Source organism: Pyrgilauda ruficollis, unplaced genomic scaffold (assembly GCF_017590135.1).
Source record: "Pyrgilauda ruficollis isolate IOZ18807 unplaced genomic scaffold, ASM1759013v1 scaffold40, whole genome shotgun sequence".
NCBI classification, from domain to species: Eukaryota; Metazoa; Chordata; class Aves; order Passeriformes; family Passeridae; genus Pyrgilauda; species Pyrgilauda ruficollis.
In genome coordinates, this window is record NW_024525490.1 from 382,266 (window position 1) to 389,134 (window position 6,869).

The window sequence follows — 6,869 nt, forward strand, 5'->3', positions numbered from 1 at the left end:
TGGCATGTCCAGTGTCAGAAAATTAAAACTAAGGAATGAAAAAGGCCTTTGCTACCATTTTCACTCTTTGTGAAATGTTGATCATAAAAAACAAATAATGAAGAAAAAAAAAAAAGAAAAGAAAACATCTCCATCTACTAGTTTCAGTAAACTGCATGTGTTGTCATTTAAATAAAAGGAAACAGAATTTTTCCAGCAGTAATACCCTATGTTTTTAATAGCTCCACTTATCTCAATCTTATTTTGTCTTGGCACTGGTGGTGCAATCTTGGCACTGGTGGTGCAATCTCCAACACTAGCCTCAACATTTTAAATTTATCAGGTTCTGAGGACTATCTGTTGAAATAAACAGCCTATCCACAGTGGCAACATTAAGAGCATTGATGGAGCCTCAAATAGAATTGGTGGGTGCTTTGCAGTGCTAAATTAAATAACAACAGAAAAATTTATGCTGTAGATGTCATACCCCATGCAAGCAAACTGAATTCCCACAGCCTCATTTCAGGGCATAAAAGTCTGGTGAACAGAAAACAGCAAGGTAAGTCCCATTTTGCGTCTAAAAGTCATGTTCTGGTTTAACCCCTTTGATCCTTATTAAAATCCTGGTATACGTTTTCCTAATTTGGGAGTGGAAAAAAAAAAGGAGGAGGAACAGAGACCAGAAGTGTTCTCAGTCTTTAATTTACCTACTTACATCATTGCTGCTTCTTCGCTGGGCTCACACAATGAGGTTAAAAGCCTGAACAAGGAGGAAGCCAGATACTTACTCTGTTATTCTGTGATTTCTCCAGAGGTGACAGTGAGAGGTGAGGTGAGAGGTGAGATGAAGAGGTTTTGCTGAGCATTGATCAATGTCCTTGGTGAGCTGGAGAGCAAAACCTCTGGTGCACTTTTGTTTTTAAGGTTATACTTTTAATCAGCAGCATTATATCTATTTTTTCAGTCACACTGGAAGTGCATGCAGAGAAATTTCATGTTACAAATCAAGAAGTCATGCATTATATTCACACAGGTAAAAGGAGAAGTAAGATTCCCCCTTTTCTCCTGAACTCTTAAGAGCTCTACCTTTCTTCAAAGAATTGCCAGTCCTACCTAGCCACTGCATGCCTGGCAATGTGCAGTCCATCTCACCTGGAATAACCAAAGGTATCCTGTAAATACTTTACCCAAGCAGCAAGCACCTGAGCTGCCCAAGCTGCTTTTTCACAAGCTGTCTTATCACTTCCTGGAGCCTTGATACTTAAAGGACTTAATTAACTATTTAAAAATGGCACAATGATTTCGCAAAAGATAGCTAGCAAGTTGTCACTACATAAATCTGTACTCATATTCTTACAGCTGGTTCAGTAAGAGTGCTCTAGCTTAAAACTGAAACTGCTCATACTGTTTTCTAGAGTGCTTGGTTAAATTAGTTTCTTTTCTTATTTATGAGACATTCACAAAGGACTCCTGTTTCCTCTCAGCCTGACTTTTCTCCAGGTGCCAGATAACTTGCACAAACGAACCTGTTTGTGAACGGTTGATTTCGACTGGCAAAGGAAGCTGCTGGCCTGTCTCCAAAGTGCTGCTTGGAGCCCTCTCACACAGGTCTCCTGTGACAAAGAGCAAACAGCACCCCGAGGTTCATGTGCCTTCTCGCAGACAAGGGCCAGTATCTCATTTCATGACTGCAGAGAGAACTTGCCACTTGGCCCTTCCAGTGCTACACAGGCTGTGCCAGTGTGGCCATTATGAAAGTACAGCTTGTACTTGTCAAAAAGGTTCTTCAGCTCATTCTAAAATTAACTACAAATGCAAAATTTGCCTGCCTTTTCCAGCTTTGCCTTTGGCCAGCCTAAGTTTTTCTTTAAACTGAAGGATCATATCGTCTCAGAGAAAACAGCCAAGAGACAGATCTGGTATAGACAGGCTTAGAAACCTCATTTCTGAACAGACATTTGAAGCTTGGCTGGATTTAATGAAGTGACGTGTCAAAACAATAAATATTAAAAGAACACAAAGTTTGATAGTAGAAGAAAGTTTTTCATTAGAAAATATCAGAAAGCTTTTGTAGAGAAAGGACTCCTCTTGAACTCTATCAAAGTTGGTGTGTGAGGTCTGTGCATGACTGTGAATTTAATTTATGGACTAAAGGGAGAAGATTGGTAGAGGATCTTAGAGATCCCAGCTATTGATCAGAAAGGAAAAAAAAAGAAGGAAGGGAGAGCAGAGAGGAAGCAGAACTGGGAGAAAGAATGATTCTTGCAAAAGTCATCAGATAGAAGGTATGGTTAATGAGTTTCTATGTATGAAACTAAGAGATACTGGTGAGAAACAACTGAGAAATTAATATACAAGAAGTTCTTGAAGTCCAGAAAATAAAATCTGGGAACTGGAACTACTGTGCAGAATGTAAGAACAAATACTGTAGAGAAAACTAAACCACAATCAAATAGCAATCAAGATTTTATCTCTGAGATTGAAATAGTAATGAGAAAAGAGAAATAAATAGCAGACTGCTGAAATCTCATCAGTAGTGGTGATGGCATAGAAAAAAAAATCCTTAAGGTTACTTAAGAAAAACACTCAAGTACTTTACTTACAGAAAAAATATTAACAATATAGGAAGATAAATATTACAAATGACAATGGAAGGTTTTTAGTTCTCAGACATCAATTAGACATGAAAATCAGATATCTAGTTTGATAGCCATGAAATTTGTTTGCAATTGAGAAACACATTCCTAAGCAAAGAAAGGCTTTGCATCTGGTCTTGTTAAAACATAATGCTACCATGAAAGTGGTGGCTGCAGAAGTTAGTCTTGCCTCATGTGGGGTTAAATTAACTAGAAGGATCAAAAAAAGAGCGCACATTAAAGATTATTCCAGAACAGAAATCTGTAGGATACAGGAAGAGCTAATGAGTGAAGGCACAGGTTCTGAGGAGTTGAAAAAATTGAATGAGACTTGGGGGTTGGCCATAAAAAAAAAAAAGTGCTACTCAAATCTTCATACCAAGAAAAAGAGAAAATTTTAAAAAAGTGTCCTAAAATTGTTGAGGTAAATATCCACATAAAAATTGGGAATATGTAAAAACCTAAACACCAGGAAAAAAACCTTTTACAAAATTCAACGTTGTACATACACCTATTCTAAAAGCTGAATCTGTACCTCTGTATAGCTATTCTGCAGTGCCTATCTCTGTATTATAAAAAAAATCTTTTACCCATTCATCCCACAGATGGCAACTATTGGACAGAGTTCACATCCACTTGCAGAGATGATGCTGGGGCACACCTTTGTTCTCAGCTTGCCCCAGCTGTCTTTAACAAAATGTGTTAATGTGTCCTTCTCCACCGGCCAAATGGAAGGAGGGCAACCAGAAGAGGTGTAGAACTCAACCTATCCATGAGCTCAGGTGGGACTAACTGGAACCATCCACATTCCCTTTTATGACCTTTCTCATCTTTGATCTGTTGCTGCCTTCTGGCTTTTCTATGTAATAAGGCTCCTACTGTTTTTAAATATTACAGGTTTCTGCTGCTCTTTCAATGCTGCCCTGAAATTACTGAACAGAGGTACCGCAGTAGCAATTTACACAAAGGTGGAAGTGCAAGTTATAGTCCGCATTTTCTTTCATTTTCACTCATTGTTCAATAATTCATATATACTCAAGATTTCAAATTACTTTCAAGTTCTATGACTAATAGGGTGTGGAGCTTTAATTTACTTACATGAATGTTTCATTATTTCCTTTCTACTGAATTTGGAGAAAGTATCACAAAACCTCAATTCCTTAGGATTGTAACAGGAATCCAGTGATTGAGCTGAAATTTGACTCTAATTTAACATGTAAATTCTGACCACCAACAAAAGGGAAAAGATCACTGTGTGAAGTGAAGTTGTAGTTTCACTTCATCATTACCTTCCATTTACCAGGAGTGCTTCTGATGCATTTGGAGAAGGTCCCAGTGCAAAGAAGAGAAAAATAGGGTGTGTGAAACATCAATTATTAAAGTATAATATTCATTACAATGGATGTAGTCACTAGGAATGGCTAATGGGCTTAGAGAGACATGTTGGTCTTGATTTACAGATGTGAACTGATGTACTGATATTTAGACAGAATAAGTACTGGGTATATAAGGGGTGGCATTAAGAAAGCACCCACCTAGACTCAATAAAAATGAAAAAAAAGAGTTATGTATTAATATTTTATTCTCTGCCCTTAGGGTTGTAAGGTTGAAATCCATCCCTTAGGTTTTCTCCAAAAAAGCCCTTCAATTTCTGTATTGTAGCATCTTAATATTTACATATTTTGCCTCCTATTTCCTGCTCACTCCTGAGACTGCCCTTCCTCTGCTTCCAAAGCTGCCAGGGCTCTTGCTCTCTCAGAAGACCATCTGAAACTCTTTGCTGACTTGTGCCTAGCCACAGCACCATCAGCCCAGCTCTCTACGTGGGCCAGAGCACCTTCTAACTCTTCCTGAAGGGCTGTGGCTGCCAGAATCTGTGTTCTGTATGGCTGCAAAGCTCTACATGCACACTGACAATTTACAGCCATCCTTCACCAGCCAAGGCAAAAGCTCCCTCGTTGCCCTAGCCCTTACCCAGGGACAAAACACCCTGGATGGCAGCAGCCCACACAATGTCTTATCTCGTGGAGCTCTATCAAGACTAGCTACAACAAGTCAGCATGTGAACAGCAGCTCCCCAGAACTGTTGCAATGAAAGGCAAATCTGGAGACCTGGGATATACAGCCCAGTTCCCAGGAAAGATTGCCTAATGAAGGGAGGGGATTGCCAGTGTTGTTTTTTAAGAACAGGTTACACAAAAAAAGCAACAGAACTGGCAGAGCCAGAGATAAATAAGCCTGCCTTTGGGCAGGGGGAGGCATTCAAAGACATGGTACATTCTCCTCTGCTTTCTATAATCTGCCTAGGTACACTGATTTTTGGCATATTTCTTAAGCCTTTTCTTTGTGCCCACACTAATTTGGATGATGAACCAGCAGAGAAGTGCTGGAACAGGAATCAGGATGAGCAGGGCATGTTTTCTCCTTCAGTGCTGCCTCACTCTTTGACCTTGAGCTTCTCACATCCTGCTGTGCTCGCCAAGACCGTGCATCTACAAATAAAGCTCATGGTAATTCATCTGCGTCACAGAGCTAAGATTTTGGATGATAATCAATGTGGAAAGAAACCTTTTTTTTTTTCTTCTTTCATAAAAGATTAATCACATGAAGCAAGAAGAAAATAAATTCGAACTTATGTGAAGAATTACTGTATCAGGATTTGAGGAACAGTCACAGAAATGTATGCTTACACTGCATAAAATCAAACCAGGCTTTGCAATGCTTCTCATATTTTCTAATGGACACACCAGTACATTGTCCCACATGTTTTACGTGTGTTGAAGTAACCTCCAAAACACATCCCTGAAATTGTGGGGAGACTCACGAGAAGTAGTGAACAATCACCATTTCAATTAAGTTCACCTGCAGCTGCAGCTAAAACGTCTGAAAAGCAAGTTTTCTGGATTGAGGTCCTGGCCTCACTCTCCTGCCCTGTGCTGCTGTCTTTCCCAAGTGAACCCTCATTTTTCCCAAGTGATGCCCAAGTGAGCACAAGTGGTTTCAACACCTCCTTAGTCTGAATTCCTGAGTATTCAGAATATGCAGAGAAAGGAACCTTGGTAGTGCAGTAGTATTTTAAAGTGGTTTACTTTTCCCCACATTTATCATTATAAGGACTAAAATTTCTTTGAAAATAGTATAATTCCCCATGCCCATTCTGTCAACCCACTAGCAAGCTCCTACCAAAGTGGAATTAAAAAGTATATTTATACTGTAATGTCATGTTATAAAGTTGGAACTTGGATTGATAATTTTTGCAGAGCCAAATTATTTTGTGTGAACATATACTAGAATCAACATCCTCTCCCACCTTGTACTGTGTCACTGTTCATTTCCCAAAGGAATATTAAGTAGGAATGAAAATCATGACAAGCACTGTGACCACTGTTCATCCCAAAATCCATTATGTAAATAAATTACCTTTTCTGTTGATCAGTAGCTCCAGCACCTGATGTTAGGAAGGCTGAAAGTCAGGGACAGAATTCTCTGTTTTATCAGCTGCATTTCATCGCTCCAACCACATCAGAATTCATGCTACAAGAAGATATAACAGCAAAGGGTGAATGTGGAATAAGAACTGACACAAGCCTTCTGCATTTTCAAATGGTGTGGAGATCTAAAATCCTTAAAATGTTTGTTTTCACCAAGATTTAAACAGTATGAAGCTGTTTGGGTTATATCTTGGGTTTCACTCTGCATAAGGCCTAGATGATTGTAGATCCTACTTCTTTTTATGTCCCCTTTATTCCGGTAAAATTAAATGATCTTTTTGTTTAACAAAATAGACTATCTTCCTTTAAAGTGCACTGTCATTTGTGTGTTTCTAAAATGGCAGATGCCATTTTTGGCCCCAAAATCAGAGTTGATAAGACATTAAACCCTGTGCACAATGTCATTAAAGTCCTGTCAGTAATTGAACTTTTTTTGTTGCACATTAATCTTCAGACATGCTATTTTAATGTGGAAGGACATAGTCTGTGCAAAACCTTGACAATGGGAAATTTACTCATTGTGTCATGAGTCCTCCCAAGGAATAAAGCATACAAATATTATAAAATCCCTACAGTTGCACTGATTTATCTGTTTTTCCTTGGCTAAAGGAAAGAATAACAAGAAAACATGGGCAGTAATGATTATTAAACAATTACTTTCCACCTTATCTTCAGTAAATTTGCAGGTTTAAGAAATAATCTATTTTCATTTCAAATTTCTCAGTACACAATTTCTGAAATGCAAAAGAATCCAGATTTTGTA

At 38.6% G+C, this 6,869-nt stretch overlaps 1 long non-coding RNA gene across 1 annotated transcript; it reads left to right on the forward strand.

The window, feature by feature from the left end:
• Nucleotides 1-370: 370 nt before the first annotated feature.
• Nucleotides 371-4,178, forward strand: LOC121358928. Its single transcript, XR_005955973.1, has 3 exons — nt 371-538; nt 3,221-3,397; nt 3,513-4,178. It is a non-coding gene; the product is annotated as an uncharacterized LOC121358928 (long non-coding RNA).
• Nucleotides 4,179-6,869: the final 2,691 nt, after the last annotated feature.